Here is an 18,305-nt window from a genome sequence, read left to right on the forward strand (position 1 = left end):
AATTTTATCTATAGGCCCCTGACTGGGGCTGCTGCCTGTCTTTCAGAGATGTCTGGTCTAGAGAGGAGGAATCTAGAGAGGCAGTCTGGCTGCAGCAGCTTTGATGCACTGTGGTGGGTTCCAGTTCGAACTTCCCAGCAGCTTTGTTTACACAGTGAGTGGAAAACTGCCTTCTGAAGTCTCAGTAATGGCAGACGCCCCTCCCCAACAAAGCTCCAGCTTCCCAGGTGGACTTCAGACTGTGGTGCTAGCAGCTAGAATTTCAAGCCAGTGGATCTTAGCTTGCTGGGCTGCATGGGGGTGGGATCCACTGATCAAGACCACTTGGTTCCCTGGCTTCAGCCCCCTTTCCAGGGGAGTGAATGGTTCTGTCTCTCTTGGGTTTCAAGCGCCACTGGGGTACAAAAAAAAAACCTCCTGCAGCTAGCTCAGTGTCTGCCCAAATGGCCCCCCAGTTTTGTGCTTAAAACCCAGGGCCCTGGTGGTGTAGGCACCCGAGGGAATCTCCTGGTCTATGGGTTGCAAAAACCATGGGAAAAGCGTAGTGTCTGGGCCAGATAGCACCATCCCTCACGGCACAGTCCCTCAAGGCTTCCCTTGGCTAGGGGAGGGAGTTCCCCAACCCCTTGCACTTCCCGGGTGAGGCAATGCCCCACCCTGCTTCTGCTTGCCCTCCGTGGGCTGCACCCACTGTCTAACCAGTCCCAGTGGGATGAGCCGGGTACCTCAGTTGGAAATGCAGAAATCACTCACCTTCTGCATTGGTCTCACTGGGAGTAGCAGACTGGAACTGTTCTTGTTTGCTCATCTTGCCAGCACCCCCCACCAACATTTTTTTTTTTTTTTGAGACAGAGTCTCACTCTGTCACCCAGGCTGGAGTGCAGTGGTGCCATCTCGGCTGCAACCTCCACCTCCTGAGTTCAAGTGATTTTCCTGCCTTAGCCTCTTGAGTTGCTGGGACTAAAGGTGCCCGTCACCACACCTGGCTAGTTTTTGTTTTTTTGTTTTTTTTTTTTGAAACAGTCTCACTCTGTTGCCCAGGCTAGAGTGCAGTGGCATGATCTTGGCTCACTGCAACCTCTGCCTCCCGGGTTCAAACAATTCTCCTGCCTCAGCCTCCTGAGTATATAGGACTAAAGGCATGTGCCACCATGCCCAGCTAATGTTTTGTATTTTTAGTAGAGACAGGGTTTCACTGTGTTAGCCAGGATGGTCTCGATCTCCTGACCTTGTCATTGCCCACCTCGGCCTCCCAAAGTGCTGGTGTTACAGGCATGAGCCACCATACCCAGCTAATTTTTGTATTTTTACAAAATAACCCTTTTACACAGGGTTTCACCATGTTGGCCAGGCTGGTCTCAAACTCCTGACCTCAAATGATCCACTCACCGCAGCCTCCCAAAGTGTTGGGATTACAGGCATGAGCCACTGCAACCGGCCTAACTGCAGCATTTTTAACATATGGGATACACATGCACATCTGGTTTATTTGCTATGTGATCTGTATCTCTCTTTTGACTGCTACTTTAAAACTCTTTTTGAATTAAACCCTTATGGTACAGCTTTATGTTCCTTATTACTGTATTATTAGAAAATTGCTTTGCATACAAATGCTTAATTTTAAATGGGTGATAATAAGTAGGATGTATTCTGCTGCCGTAATATATAGATTATGAAGAGGCTGGCACATGATTGGGCTGGGGTGGTAAAGAAAGTACTTGAAATAGTCAAAGGGAAAGATTTCATTTTTCTCAATTTAACCTGCTCACAGAAGGGCAATAAGAGCCTCATTATCTCATTTGGACAGGACCTATGGAGTCACAGCCTGCACGGTCCAGTCTCAGGATGGCTCATATTGGAAGAAGCACTGCTCAAACAGACGTTTCAGTTTTACTCAGAGCTCTAAAAATGTGAAAGGCTGTCAGTCATAATTCACAGTTAATATTTAAATCCTCTGCCTTGGCCGGGTGTGGTGGCTCACGCTTGTAATCCCAGCACTTTGGGAGGCCGAGGTAGGCAGATCACCTGAGGATGGGGGTTCAAGACCAGCCTCGCCAACATGGTGAAACCCCGTTTGTACTAAAAATACAAAAATTAGCCAGGCATGCTGGCGCACACCTGTAATTCCAGCTACTTGGGAGGCTGAGGCAGGAAAATTGCTTGAACCCAGAAGGTGGAAGTTGCAGTAAGCCGAGATGGTGCCATTGCATTCCAGCCCGGATGACAGAGTGAGACTTTTCTCAAAAAAAAAAAAAAAAAAAAAAAGGAAATCCTCTGCTGGAAACACTTTTGCAGCACTTTGTAAATGCCAGGGCCTTGCCCTCTCCCACCCTCTCACTTCTGCTTCTCCTTCGGCTATGCCCTCTCTAGTGCGTCTGATCTGACATGCACACCCCTTCCCTCCCTTCTCTTCCACGTTTCTGCAGTTGGCAGTATAGGTAATGGAGGAAGAGCACAACACCCAGGTGATTTTTGTCCAGATGTATTTCAGTCACATTAAATTTATGAGGTTTCAGATTTTATCTTACTGTTTGTTTGTGGTGTGTGTGTTTAAAAATTAGGGTTTGTAAAATAATTCTTGTGAAAGTGTGCTATTTTCCTAGCAAGTTATCTTCTTTCTACGGACAGTGGCTGTATTTTCCTCGCCAATGCCCCCTCGTTCTGTTCCTCCTCCGCATGTGAGTTTGATCATTGCGCGTTATGGTTTTCTCTAGCACGTTTATTGGTAATACATCCTTTTTTGAGAAAGAGGCCAGCCGCTCACCTCCCATGTCCAGCTCCCCAGCCTGGTCTACTAGCAGCAACACACAGACCCTCATGAAGGCACGGGACAACTGCTTCCTGACTTTGTTGTGGATGCTGCAGGGCTTGTTCTGAGGTCACTGAATTTGTGGTTTTCTGTTTGTTTCTTTTGAGACGGCATCTCGGAATCTCGCTCAGTCACCCAGGCTGGAGTGCAGTGGTGTGATCTTGGCTCACTGCAATCTCCGCCTCCCAGGTTCAAGCAATTCTCGAGACTCAGCTTCCCAAGTAGCTAGGATTACAGGCACGCGCGACCACGCCCGACTAATTTTTGTATTCTTTTTCTTTTTTTGAGACAGAGTCCTGCTCTGTCACCTAGGCTGGAGTGTAGTGGTGTTGTCTCGGCTCACTGCAACCTCCACTCCCCGGGTTCCAGTGATTCTCCTGCCTCAGGCTTCTGGGTAGCTGTGATTACAGGTGTGCATGACCATGCCCAGATAATTTTTGTATTTTTAGTAGAGATGGGGTTTCACCATGTTGGCCAGGCTGGTCTCAAACTCCTAATCTCAGGTGATCCACCGGCCTTGGCCTCCCAAAGTGCTGGAATTTCAGGTGTGAGCCACCACGCCTGGCTGAGGTCACTGACTTCGAACATGGGGCGTCCTTTCTTTATATTTTGGTTTCTGTCTGGCATGGAGTAGGAACACAGTAAAGATGATCTGGCTCTGCATTTGTAGCCCCCAGGCAAAATTGCCATCCTTTTCTTTGTTGTATCAACAGTTCTCTTACAATGGCCAGGAAAGTAAGGAAGATGAAAGCTGCTTACTGTCACACAAGTTGGGCACAAAATTCCTATTTGGTCACTTTGGGAGGGAGTTCAAACCAAGTTCTCTGAGTCTGCTAACTTTGTTCTAAACCCAGTCTATTCTCCATTCAGGGTCACATTTGCCTCTGTCCCAAAGAGGAAGTCTGCCACCCTCTTGGCTCAACTAAGTTTCTTTAGGTACTGGAGAAGTTTACCTTCTACAGAAAGCAATGGTTTCTTTCCTTTCATGGCAAATTGAGCTCACTCTTCATTTAAATACTAAGACATCGAGCCCATGAGAAGAGGTGGCCAATGCTAGGTCTCTGCCAGATTCTGCCTCCTGCATTTTAAAAATTTGGTTATTGTTAAAACCCAGAAGGACACGAAGAGCGCTTCCCACTGTCTATCCACAGAAGACACTGCACTGCTTCATTAGCATCGTGGCCATCAAACACAAACATAGCCAACCACTCCGATGATATCACAAAGTCCCAGGGAGGACGGGACAATGGAGAGCAATTCAGCACAGCACGCCATTTTTAAATACTGTGCTCTCAAAAATAAATATAGCCACTAAAGGGAAAACAGTATTAGGTTTAAATCGTGAGATAAAAATGTCTGTTATGTAAGGTTGTAATGTTCATGCTCAGCCCTTTTCTCTCAGGACTCCTTTCCCAGTTCTTTTTCACCTCAAAGGGAAGCACTGTTTAAGAAAGAGGAAGGTATGACCTCAGAAGAGAGAAGAAATAGCAGCAACAGGGACCTCAGATCCTAGAGGTCTTCACAAGTGGGTGCAGGTGAATTTGTTGCCATTTGAAGGACTCATTTCTTGACACATATTCTTTTTTTTTTTCATTTTTATTACTCAAAAAAGTTTCATATTTATTTAGCTTTCTAACTCTGGGCTTGTGCCTTCAATACTTTCACAACGATTTTCTGCTCCTTGTTGAGGAAAGCACTCTTGATACTGTCACGAACACATTTAGCACAGATGAACCACCATAGGCCCTGCTGACATGTTTCTTTGTTTTGGACAATCTCATAAGAACTTTAGGTCTTACAGCACGAATCCCTCGAAGTCTGCCTGGGCACACGCCACATGCAGAATTTGGTGCTTTCCCAACCTTCTTGGCATAAAGGTAAACAATTCTATTACCAGGGGTTCAGGACAGCCTAGTTTTGTTAGAAGCTGTATTGTAGGAAAGCCTACGTCGCTATGTCAAACTCTAGACCATTCTGAGTGCCTGCAGACAATGGCCCCCAACAAATTTTCTTCTAAACAATGGCTTCTGCAGAACTTGGACGGCTATAAAAGTCTCAATTGCTTGTGTTTAGCTAATCATTCAACATTTATTAAGTGTCCGCATTGTACAAGGAACAGAGTTTAATTCTAAAATAAGCTTGAAACACGTGACTAAAACTTCAGTTCCTAGACAAATATAACAAAATTGCACAACTTGCTACATGTTATCTGATTTACTGATTGGACCATATTTACTTTGAGTAGTGGATGAGGCTTAATAGAATACAGCTTGATCTTTTCCCTTCCCTATGCCCCAGGTTCCCTGGCAGGGACTGGAAATAGGGGGAAAGGAAGAGGATGCCAATTTAGAACTGAGTCGTGTACAATGCTTAGGCGTGTACTTTTGCTTATCATCTTACAAGTTTCTGGTCAGTTCCCAAACCCATTCCCTATTCAGCGATTCCAAAGCTACATCACATTCCCAAGCATCTTGAAAGTCTTCCTCTCCCATTGCCCACCTGTTCTCAACAGATGGCTTGTCGCATACTGAGAATATTGAAGCTATCAGCTGAGAACTTCTTTACTTTCCTCCTTCGCAGCCAACAGATTGACCTGCTTTCAACCTCCCTCCTTCTCAGCAGTTTTAAGGCTCATCTCTCTACCAGTCTTACTGATCAGATCACCTTTCAGCTTCTCTGGAGTGGCATCACATCTTAACATGGAGATTAGTTTCTTTAGTCAGCCCATAGGCAAGAGTCACATATAGTCAGAATTACTCAGAAGTTTTCTTAAGTCACCCATAGCAGTAGGTCAAACATAGCTTTGGGAATACAATACTGTAAAGTAATATGCAGGTGTGAGTATATCAAGTAGACAGTATTTATAGGTGTAAGGTATATATACTATATAATGTGTACTATAATATATAACATACAATTCCAAGGAGGGATTATATTGATAAAATAAATCAAGCTAGCTTTTTGTAACACTTGAGCAAATTTATAAATTTTCCTTTTTTTTTTTTTTTGAAATGGAGTCTCACTCTGTTACCCGGGCTGGAGGGCAGAGGCACCATCTCAGCTCACTACAACCTCTGCCTCCGGGTGGGTTCAAGCAATTCTCATGCCTCAGGCTCCCGAGTAGCTGGGACTACAGGCGCGCACCACCACGCTCAGCTACTTTTTGGATTTTTTGGCAGAGATGGGGTTTCAACATGTTGTCCAGGCTGAAAATATTCTTATTTCATAACCATTTGGTGTCATCACCTAAGTTTTTGTGGATAACTTTGTCAGTTTCTCTGTAGTCTTTAGTTAGTTCTTCAGTTTCTTTTACAAGATTGTAGTAAATACCCACTAGTATGAACAATGCATTTCTCTTAATTGTCTGTGGTTGGGAAACTGCTAAATCATCCATACCTTCTTCAGTAGGTTTCACTAAAAGTCCTCTCTGTCTGCCTGTAGACAACCTCATTGAGGGCAATTGCCCATTGAATTTCCAGCATTATTTACATAGTTCTTTCTCTCTTTCTCTCTAGCTCCCTCCTGCTCCATTAGACGATAAGACTTGGCTATGTCTAAGAGAAATCCAAAATAACAGTGGCTTATATAAGAGATAACTTTAATTTTATTTTATAAAACAAATCCAGAATTAGGTGCAGAGCTGTTTTGGTGGCTCCATGGTCACCAGGGACACGGTCTCCTTCTCCTTTTCTGTCCTGCCATCCTGGTTTGTGGCTTCCATCCTCGTGGCTACTGCAGCTCCAGCCACTGTATCCACATTCCAGTCAGCAGGAGGAAGGAAGGTGGTGTTCAGGAAAATTACCCCAAACTTGGAAATAATGCAAAAGGATGATTTCATATCCTGCCAATGTCCTACTAAAGCATTGTCCAGTTCCCCTAATGGTCATTTCGCTCTTGGGAAATGAACTACTCTTTTGGTACTGTTGATTAGAGTTAGATGTTAACTTAGAAGAACTGATTAGATGCAGATGAAAACCAGCAGAGATGGTTTTCTAACCTTGCAGAACATTCGTCACTTTTACATCTAACTTAGCATTGTTATTTCAGAGTTTTTGGTGTTTTTTGTTTGTTTGTTTATTTCTACTGAACCTGCTTTGTCATCTTACTGACTTCTCTCATCAATGATTAATTATACTTTAGGATGTGCTCAGATAATGTGTGGAAATTATATTTTTAATATTTGTATGTTTTGACAGTAGGAAGGACAAAGGGGCTTTCTTCAAGTCAATAATTTCCCTAAATGTCTACCTAAAATGTCTGCTTGTAACTTATTGGCCAGAACTTAGTCACAAGGCTACACATAGCTACAAAGGAGGCTGGGGAAGTAGTCTTTAGCTAGGTGCATTAAAATAAGGGCTCTCTTCCTAAGAAAGGGAGGCAGAGATCAGACAGCGGGGAATAACTAATAGTCTTCGCACAGGGACATGTATCAATTGATTTTGCCTCTTTTACCTGTATTTCTGCCTTTCCCTCTATGTTTGCTTCTTTCTAGCAGCCTAAAAGCACATCAGAGAATACCAACAGCTTTAACACCTTGGACCTGAATCCTCCTCCAGCTATCAGGACAACATTCTTTTTCCCCAATGGAGGTCCTATAAAGAACAGTCTCACTTGGCTCTGCTCTCTCACCTCCTCCTCCTCCTTCACCCACTTTAAGCAGGTTTCTCTTCCTCTCATCCACTAAACCTTCTCTGCTAGGCCACAGCTGATCTCCTAAACATCACACTCAAATCAACTGCATCTTGCACAAAGCAAAGATTTAATAAATGATTACTGAATTGTTCAATATGTTTGCTCTGTTTTCTTATTCTTTCTTAAGACAGTATTACTTTCTTCTCAATTGCAAAATTAATATTTTAGTTTTATTATGAGCCAACTAGGTTCTTTTGACACATCTATGAAAATCTAATTCTTAGACAACACTTTGGTTCTGTACAAAAATACATTCCAACTTTCAAACGATTGGCCTAAGAGTACCCTTCTGGAAATTTTTGACCTTTTTGTAGGCCCAGGTCTGTTTATTCATTTTCCCCTTCCATTGAATAGGAAAAAGAAATTGGCTTTTTGTTGCTAATAAAAACAAATTCTACTTGGGTTGTTTCCAAAGCACAAGAGCCAGTGGCAAGGAATCCCCAAGGGAAAAACACAAATAAGAATCTTTAATAATGTGTTTTCCTCTAATCCCCTTCCTGATCCTTTCTCACCAAATGGATCTAGCTATTTTCAAGTTCAGTTTTTGCTCTAAACCAGAGAACATAGTGTCCTAAATTGATACTTCACCCTCTATAAGCCTCCCGCTCTTGGCCTGCTTTATTTATCAGGCAGGGCACCTCCAGGGATTTGGGGTTGGGCTTGAGGAAGCCCAGGTGGTTGGCAATTGCCAGCAGGATGTAGTTATACTGCCCCAGTGTGGCAGTTTTCATCCTATTTCAAATGCTGCTTTATTTTTTCTCTCATGCTCCTTTGAGTGAGTACATCATAGGACATTAAGGGATGGTGGTGGCTTTAGGGAGACCCACAATGCTTCTATCAGTTCTTCCTCCCAGGTTTTGGGGGCTATAAGTGAAGGGAAGAATGAAAGCTTTGAATTTTAATAGACTACTCTCATCTGCCATATCTAAAAAATGCTTCCAGCAGGGAGAAGGCAAACCTCAAGGGAAGAGGTTGGTCAGTTTTTAATCAGCTGGGTCTCATCTAATCTTGCCAAGCTCTAAGCAGAGATTGCAAATTTTGGATCCATAGGCTAAATCCAGCCTCAGACATGCTACGCTTGGCTGACACGGATGGTACTTTTTGTTTTAATTCTTTAAAGGCAGCCTTTAAAAGGAAGATTTTGTATACAAATCCAGACTTCTGCCATCTTAACATTGCGTTCCTGAGTTGCAGCAATTGGCTGAAACCAAGTAGCTGTTGTTTCCTCCAGGTGGGGTTTGCCCTCTGCAATTTTGTCACAGACTTCACTTCCCCCTGTGACACATCCAGCTGCTTCCCCCATTTAATATCTGCCGCGCCTCTGCCGGCATGTGAGTTTTGGATCCCTGTTGCAAACAGCTGGGGATGGGGAGAGGTATCAGGACAGACTTCACAGAGGAGAGGAATTAAGCTGGTCCTTGAAAACTGATAGGAATTTTCCCAGTAAAATAAAAAGGTATGGAACCTCTAGGAAAGCAGACAAGTAGAGAAAAGACACAGTTATGAAGATTTTTGGGAAGGATCAAATCGAACCTTAAGAAAGGCCAGTGTAGTCTTTCAGCATGACGTTGGATTTCAACAGACTTTAGTTCCAATTCAGGCTCTACCACATACTTGCAGTATGACCTTGAGTAAATTATTCAATTTCTTTGACCCTCAACATATTCATCTGTATAGTAGACATGATACCTCTATCATGTGATCGTGACCACAAAATGAGGTAACATATATTATTTTTAAAAATTTGCTGGAGTTCGAAAAGTGCACATATCAAAAATGTGCAGCCCAGTGAATTTTAACAAAGTGAACACATTCATGTCACCAGCACCCAGGTCAAGAAATAGACAATATTGGCATTTCTTTTTTTTTTTTTTTTTTTTTTTGAGACGGAGTCTCACTCTGTCGCCCAGGCTGGAGTGCGGTGGTGCTATCTCAGCTCACTGCAACCTCCGCTTCCTGGGTTCAAGCAATTTTCCTGCATCAGCCTCCCGGGTAGCTGTGATTACAGGTGCCTGCCACCGTGCCGGGATAATTTTTGTATTTTTAGTACAGATGGGGTTTCACCATCTTGGGCAGGCTGGTCTTGAACTCCTGACCTCGTGATCCACCTGCCTTGGCCTCCCAAAGTGTTGGGATTACAGGCATGAGCCACCACACCCGGCCTATTATGATTTTAATTTATAAGAAAAGCAGTTTAATGGGCTCATGGCTCTGCAGGCTGTACAGGAAGCATGGTGGCATCTGCTTGTGGCGAGGCCTCAGGGAGCTTTTACTCATGGTGGAAGGCAAAGCAGGAGCAACTTTAAGTTTTTAAAAATTTCAGCTTTTAGGTCCAGGGGATGCATGTGCAAGTTTGTTACATAGGTAAACTGTGTGATACTGAGTTTTGGGATGTGAATGATCCTGTCACCCTGGTAGTAAGCATAGTACCTAATAGGTATTAATAGTTTTTCAACCCTTGCTTCCCTTCCTCTTTCCCCTCTCTGGTAGTCCCCTGTGTCTACTTTTCCCATCTTTATATCCATGTGTACTCAGTGTTTAGCTACCACTTATAAGTGAGAACATGTGATACTGGGTTTTCTGTTCCTGCATTAATTCACTTTGGATGATGGCCTCCAGCTGCATCCATGTTGCTGCAAGGGACATGATTTTGTTCTTTTTTATGGCTGTGTAATATTCCATGATATATATGTACCACATTTTCTTTATCTAGTCCACTGTTGATGGGCATCAAGGTTGATTCCATGTCATTGCCATTGTGAATAGTGCTGTGATGAACATACAAGTGCATGTGTCTTTTTGGTAGAATGATTTGTTTGCCATTGGGTACGTACCCAGTAATGGGATGGCTGGATTGAATGGTAGTTCTGTTTTAAGTTACTTGAGAAATCTCAAAACTGCTTTTCATAGTGGCTGAGTGGATTTACATTCCCACCAAGAATGTATAAGCATTCTCTTTCTCTGCAACCTTGTCCACATCTGTTATTTTTTGACTTTTTAATAACAGCCATTCTGACTAGTATGAGATGGTATCACACTATGTTTTAGATTAACGTTTCTCTAGTGATGTTGAGCATTTTTTCGTATGTTTCTTAGCCACATGTATGTCTTCTGAGAAGTCTCTTTGTGTCGTTCGCCCACTTTTCAAGCGGGTTATTTGTGTTTTGTTTGTTGAATTATTTAAATTCCTTTTAGATTCTGCATATTAGTTTGTGAATATTTTCTCCCATTCTGTAGATTGCCTGTTTATTCTGTTGATGGTTTCTTTTGCTATGCAGAAGCTCTTTAGCTTAATTAGGTCCCACCTGTTAATTTTTTTGTTGAAATTGCTTTTGAGGACTTAGTCATAAATTCTTTGCCAAGGTTGATGTCTAGAATGATATTTCCTAGGTTTTATTCTAGAATTTTTTATAGTTTTATATCTTTCTTTTTCTTTCTTAAAAAAATTATACTTTAAGTACTAGGGTACATGTGCACAACGAGCAGGTTTGATGCATAGATATGCATGTGCCATGTAGGTTTGCTGCACACATCAACTCGTCATTTACATTAGGTGTTTCTCCTAATGCTATCCCTCCCCCAGCCCCCACACCACACAGGCCCCGGTGTGTGATGTTCCCTGTCCTGTGTCCAAGTGATCTCATTGTTCAGTTCCCGCCTAGGAGTGAGAATATGTGGTGTTTGGTTTTCTGTCCTTGTGATGGTTTGCTGAGAATGATGGTTTCCAGCTTCATCCATGTCCCTGCAAAGGATGTGAACTCGTCTTTTTTTATGGCTGCGTAGTTTTCCATGGTGTATATGTGCCACATTTTCTTAATCAAGTCTATCATTGATGGACATTTTGGTTGGTTCCAAGTCTTTGCTATTGTGAATAGTGCCTCAATAAACATATGTGTGCACATGTCTTTATAGTAGCATGATTTATAATCCTTTGGGTATATACCCAGGAATGGGATTGCTGGGTCAAATGGTATTTATAGTTCTAGATCCTTGAGGAATCACCACACTGTCTTCCACAATGGTTGAACTAGTTTACAGTCCCACTAACAGTGTAAAAGCATTCCTATTTCTCCACATCCTCTCCAGCATCTGTTGTTTCCTGACTTTTTAATGATTGCCATTCTAACAGGCATGAGATGGTATCTCATTGTGGTTTTGATTTGCATTTCTCTAATGACCAGTGGTGATGGACTTTTTTTCATGTGTCTGTTGGCTGCATAGATGTCTTCTTTTGAGAAGTGTCTGTTGATACCCTTTGCCCACTTTTTGATGGGATTGTGTTTTTTTCTTGTAAATTTGTTTGAGTTCTTTGTAGATTCTGGATATTAGCCTTTTCTCAGATGGGTAGATGGCAAAAATTTTCTCCCATTCTGTAGTTTGTTCACTCTGCTGGTAGTTTCTTTTGCTGTGCAGAAGCTCTTTAGTTTAATTAGATCCCAATTGTCAATTTTGGCTTTTGTTGCCATTGCTTTTGGTGTTTTAGTCATGAAGTCCTTGCCCATGCCTATGTCGGGAATGGTATTGCCCAGGTTTTCTTCTAGGGTTTTTATGGTTTTAGGTCTTATGTTTAAGTCTTTAATCCATCTGGAGTTAATTTTTGTATAAGGTGTAACAGAGGGGTCCAGCTTCAGTTTTCTGCATATGGTTGGCCAATTTTCCCAACACCATTTATTAAATAGGGAATCTTTTCCCCATTTCTTGTTTTTGTCAGGTTTGTCAAAGATTAGATGGTCATAGATGTGTGGTGTTATTTCTGAGATCTCTGTTCTGTTCCATTGGTCTATGTATCTGTTTTGGTACCAGTACCATGCTGTTTTGGTTACTGTAGACTTGTATTATAGTTTGAAGTCAGGTAGCGTGATGCCTCCAGCTTTGTTCTTTTTGCTTAAGATTGTCTTGGCAATGCGGGCTCTTTTTTGATTCCAAATGAACTTTAAAGTAGCTTTTTCCAATTCTGTGAAGAAAGTCATTGGTAGCTTGATGGGGATGGCATTGAATCTATAAATTACCTTAGGCAGTATGGCCATTTTCATGACATTGATTCTTCCTATCCATGAGCATGGAATGTTCTTCCATTTGTTTGTGTCCTCTTGTATTTTGTACAGGTTTGTGGTTCTCCTTGAAGGGGTCTTTCACATCCCTTGTAAGTTGGATTCCTATGTATTTTATTCTCTTTGCAGCAACCGTGAATGGTAGTTCACTCATGATTTGGCTCTCTGTTTGTCTGTTATTGGTGTATAGGAATGCTTGTGATTTTTGCACATTGATTTTGTATCCTGAGACTTTGCTGAAGTTGCTTACCAGCTTAAGGAGATTTTGGGCTGAGACAATGGGGTTTTCTAAATGTACAATCATGTCATCTACAAACAAGGACAATTTGACTTCCTCTTTTCCTAATCGAATACCCTTTATTTCTTTCTTTTGCCTGATTGCTCTGGCCAAAACTTCCAACACTATGTTGAATAGGAGTGGTGAGAGAGGGCATCCTTGTCTTGTGCCAGTTTTCAAAGGGAATGCTTCCAGTTTTTGGCCATTCAGTATGATATTGGCTGTGGGTTTGTCATAAATAGCTCTTATTATTTTGAGATACATTCCATCAATACCTAGTTTATTGAAAGTTTTTAGTGTGAAGGGCTGTTGAATTTTGTCGAAGGCCTTTTCTGCATCTATTGAAATAATCATGTGTTTTTTGTTGTTGGTTCTGTTTATGTGATGGATTATGTTTATTGATTTGCATATGTTGAACCAGCCTTGCATTCCAGGGATGAAGCTGACCTGATTGTAGTGGATAAGCTTTTTGATGTGCTGCTGGATTCAGTTTGCTAATATTTTATTGAAGATTTTCACATAGATATTCATCAAGGATATTGGTCTAAAATTCTCTTTCTTTTTGTTGTGTCTTTGCCAGGCTTTGGTATCAGGATGATGTTGGCCTCATAAAATGAGTTATGGAGGATTCCCTCTTTTTCTATTGATTGGAATAGTTTCAGAAAGAATGGTACCAGCTCTTCTTTGTACCTCTGGTAGAATTCAGCTGTGAATCCATCTGTTCCTGGACTATTTTTGGTTGGTAGGCTATTAATTATTATCTCAATTTCCGAGCCTGTTATTGGTCTATTCAGAGATTCAAATTCTTCCTGGTTCAGTCTTGGGAGGGTGTATGTGTCCAGGAATTTATCCATTTCTTCTAGATTTTCTGGTTTATTTGTGTAGAGGTGTTCGTAGTATTCTCTAATGGTAGTTTGTATTTCTGTGGGATCAGTGGTGATATCCCTTTATCATTTTTTATTGCATCTATTTGATTCTTCTCTCTTTTCTTTTTTATTAGTCTGACTAGTGGTCTGTCTATTTTGTTGATCTTTTCAAAAAACCAGCTCTTGGATTCATTGAGTTTTTGAAGGGTTTTTTGTGTCTCTATCTCCTTCAGTTCTACTCTGATCTTAGTTATTTCTTGCCTTCTGCTAGCTTTTGAATTTGGTTGCTCTTGCTTCTCTAGTTCTTTTAATCGTGATGTTAGGGTGTCGATTTTAGATCTTTTCTGCTTTCTCTTGTGGGTATTTAGTGCTGTAAATTTCCCTCTACACACTGCTTTAAATGTGTCCCAGAGATTCTGGTATGTTGTGTCTTTGTTCTCATTGGTTTCAAAGAAATCTTTATTTCTGCCTTTATTTCATTATTTACCCAGTAGTCATTCAGGAGCAGGTTGTTCAGTTTCCATGTAGTTGAGCGGTTTTGAGTGAGTTTCTTAATTCCGAGTTCTAATTCAATTGTACTGTGGTCTGAGAGACAGTTTGTTGTGATTCCTGTTCTTTTACATTTGCCGAGGAGTGCTTTACTTCCAATTATGTGATCAATTTTAGAATAAGTGCAATGTGGCGCTGAGAAGAATGTATATTGTGTTGATTTGGAGTGGAGAGTTCTGTAGATGTCTATTAGGTCTGATTGGTGCAGGGCTGAGTTCAGGTCCTGGATATCCTTGTTACCCTTCTATCTCATTAATCTGTCTAATATTGACAGTGGGGTGTTAAAGTCTCCCATTATTATTGTGTGGTAGTCTAAGTCTCTTAGTAGGTCTCTGAGGACTTGCTTTATGAATCTGGATGCTCCTGTATTGGGTGTATATATATTTAGGATAGTTAGTTGTTTTTGTTGAATTGATCCCTTTGCCATTATGTAGTGCCCTTCTTCGTCCCTTTTGATCTTTGTTGGTTTAAAGTCTGTTTTATGAGAGACTAGCATTGCAACCCCTGCTTTTTTTTGTTTTCCATTTGCTTGGTAGATCTTCCTCCATCCCTTTATTTTGATCCTATGTGTGTCGTTGCACGTGAGATGGGTCTCCTGAATACAGCACACTGACAGGTCTTGACTCTTAATCCAATTTGCCAGTCTGTTTCTTTTAATTGGGGCATTTAGCCGATTTACATTTAAGGTTAATATTGTTATGTGTGAATTTGATTCTGTCATTATTGATGTTAGCTGATTATTTTTCCCATTGATTGATGCAGTTTCTTTATAGCATCGATAGTCTTTAGAGTTTGGCATGTTTTTGCAGTGGCTGGTACCGGTTATTTCTTTCCATATTATTGCTTACTTCAGGAGCTCTTCTAAGGCAGGCCTAGTGGTGACAAAATCTCTCAGCATTTGCTTGTCTGTAAAGAATTTTATTTCTCCTTCACTTATGAAGCTTAGTTTGGCTGGATAGGAAGTTCTGGGTTGAAAATTCTTTGAAGAATGTTGAATATTGGCTCCCACTGTCTTTTGGCTTGTAAGGTTTCCACAGAGAGATCTGCTGTTAGTCTGATGGCCTTCCCTTTGTAGGTAACTTGACCTTTCTCTCTGGCTGCCCTTAACATTTTTTCCTTCATTTCAACCTTGGTGAATCTGGCAATTTCTTGAGGAGTATCTTTGTGGTGTTCTCTGTATTTCTGAATTTGAATGTTGGCCTGCCTTGCTAGGTTGGGGAACTTCTCCTGGATAATATCCTAAAGAGTGTTTTCCAACTTGGTTCCATTTTCCCCATCACTTTCAAGTACACCAGTCAAATGTAGATTTCGTCTTTTCACATAGTCCCATATTTCTTGGAGGCTTTGTTCATTTCTTTTTACTCTTTTTTCTCTAACCTTGTTTTTTCACTTTATTTCATTAATTTGATCTTCAATCACTGATACCCTTTCTTCCACTTGACTGAATCAGCTATTGAAGCTTGTGCATGTGTCACAAAATTCTTGTGCCATGGTTTTCAGCTCCATCAGGTCATTTAAGGTCTTCTCTACACTGTTTATTCTAGGTAGCCATTCGTCTAACCTTTTTTCAAGGTTTTTAGCTTCCTTGCTATGGGTTCAAACATGCTCCTTTAGCTTGGAGAAGTTTGTTATTACCAACCTTCTGAAGCCTACTTCTGTCCACTCATCAAAGTCATTCTCTGTCCAGCTTTGTTCCATTGCTGGCAAGGAACTGCAATCCTTTGGTGGAGAAGAGGAGCTCTGATTTTTAGAATTTTCAGCTTTTCTGCTGTGGTTTCTCCCCATCTTTTTGGTTTTTATCTACCTTTGGTTTTTGATGTTGCTGACCTACAGATGGGGTTTTGGTGTGGATGTCCTTTTTGTTGATGTTGATGCTATTCCTTTCGTTTGTTAGTTTTCCTTCTAACAGTCGGGTCCCTCAGCTGCAGGTCTGTTGGAGTTTGCTGGAGGTCCACTCCAGATCCTGTTTGCCTGGGTATCACCAGCAGAGGCTACAGAACAGCAAATATTGTTGCCTGATCCTTCTTCTGGAAGCTTTGTCCCAAAGGGGCACCTGCCTATATGAGGTGTCTGTCGACCCCTCCTGGGAGGTGTCTCCCAGTTACGCTACTTAGGGGTCAGGGACCCACTTGAGGAGGCAGTCTGTCCATTCTCAGAACTCAAATGCCTTGTTGGAAGAACCTCTGCTCTCTTCAGAGCTGTCAGACAGGGATGTTTAAGTCTGTAGAAGTTGTCTCCTGCCTTTTGTTCAGCTAAGCCCTGCCCATTGGGGTGGAGTCTAGATGCAGTAGGCCTTGCTGAGCTATGGTGGGCTCCGCCCCATTAGAGCTTGCTGGCTGCTTTGTTTACATACTCAAGCCTCAGCAATTGTAGACGCCCCTTCCCCCGCCAGGCTCCTGCCTCGCAGGTGGATCTCAGACTGCTGCGCTAGCAGTGAGCAAGGCTCCATGGGCATGGGACCCTCTGAGCCAGGCATGGGAGAGAATCTCCTTGTCTGCCAGTTGTTAAGACCTTGGGAAAAGCACAGTATTTGGATGGGAGTCTCCCATTTTTCCAGGTACAGTCTGTCATGGCTTCCCTTGGCTAGGAAAGGGAAATCCCCTGACCCCTTGTGGTTCCTGGGTGAGGCGACACCCTGCCTTGCTTCAGCTCGCCCTCCATGGGCTACTCCTACTGTCCAACGAGTCCCAGTGAGATGAATCAGGTACCTCAGTTGGAAATGCAGATAGCAACCCGTCTTCTGCATTGACCACGCTGGGAGCTGCAGACCGGAGCTGTTGCTATTCGGCCGTCTTGGAATGGATCTCTAGTTTTATGTCTTACATTTAAGTCTTTAATCCATCTTGGGTTAATTTTTGTATATGGTGAAAGGTAGGGGTCCAGTTTCATTCCTCAATATTTGGCTAGACAGTTATGCCAGCACCATTTATTGAATAGAAAGGGCTTTCCCCATTGCTTGTCAACTTTGTTAAAGCAGATCATTTATTTTCATTGCCACATAGTATTCCATTGGGTGATTATCCTACCATTTATTTATCCAGTCTTGATTAATGGGCATTTGGATAATTTTCCATTTTTGCTTTTAAGAATAGTACCTTGCTGGGTGTGGTGGCTCATACCTGTAATCTCAGCACTTTGGGAGACTGAGGCGGGCAGATCACTTGAGTCCAGGAGTTTGAGACCAGCATGGACAACTTAAGCGAGACCTTGTCTCTATTATAACACAGTTTTTAATTAAAAAAAGAGAAGAGTATAATTATGAAAATTTTAATACCCGTCTTTGAATATATTCTTGGATTTCTGTTAAGTATACACCTAGAAATGGAATTAGTGGGTCATATATTAATGTGTAGTAGAAACTGCCAGTTTTTGACTGGGCGTGATGGCTCACACCTGTAATCCCAGCACTTTGGGAGGCCGAGGTGGGCGGATCACAAGGTTAGGAGATTGAGACCATCCTGGCTAACATGGTGTAACCCCGTCTCTACTAAAAATATAAAAAGTTAACCAGGCGTGGTGGCAGGCGCCTGTAGTCCCAGCTACTCAGGAGGCTGAGGCAGGAGAATAACGTGAACCCACATGGCGGAGGTTGCAGTGAGCTGAGATTGTGCCACTGCACTCCAGCCTGGGTGACAAAGCAAGACTCCGTCTCAATAAAAGAAATTACTAGTTTTCCAAAGCAGTTAGTAACTAATTTTTGTTGTTGTTGTTGTTGTTGTTTTGTTTTTTGAGACAGAGGCTTGCTCTGTCTCCCAGGCTGGAGTGCAGTGGTGTGATCTTGGCTCACTGCAGCCTCTGCCTCCTGAGCTCAAGTGATTCTCTTCCCTCAGTCTCCCAAGTAGCTGCGATTACAGGTGCCTACCACCATGCCTGGCTAATTTTTGTATTTTTAGTGGAGATGGGGTTTCATCATGTTGGCCAGGCTGGTTTTGAACTCCTGACCTCAAATGATCCACTCACCTCGGCCTCCCAAAGTGCTGGGATTACAGGCATGAGCCACTGCACCCGGCTGTAACTAATTTATACTTCCAACAATAGTCTGGGGGAGTTATGGCTTCCC

General features: G+C 42.2%; 1 long non-coding RNA gene and 1 pseudogene across 1 annotated transcript in view; one reads left to right on the top strand and one right to left on the bottom strand.

The window, feature by feature from the left end:
- LOC117079287 overlaps nt 1-18,305 on the top strand; it is a 59,883-nt gene that overhangs the window by 13,229 nt on the left and 28,349 nt on the right. The window lies entirely within an intron of this gene.
- LOC117079286 lies at nt 4,431-4,783 on the bottom strand (annotated as a pseudogene).

This window comes from Trachypithecus francoisi, unplaced genomic scaffold (genome assembly GCF_009764315.1).
Source record: "Trachypithecus francoisi isolate TF-2019V2 unplaced genomic scaffold, Tfra_2.0 Lachesis_group7, whole genome shotgun sequence".
Lineage (NCBI taxonomy): Eukaryota > Metazoa > Chordata > Mammalia > Primates > Cercopithecidae > Trachypithecus > Trachypithecus francoisi.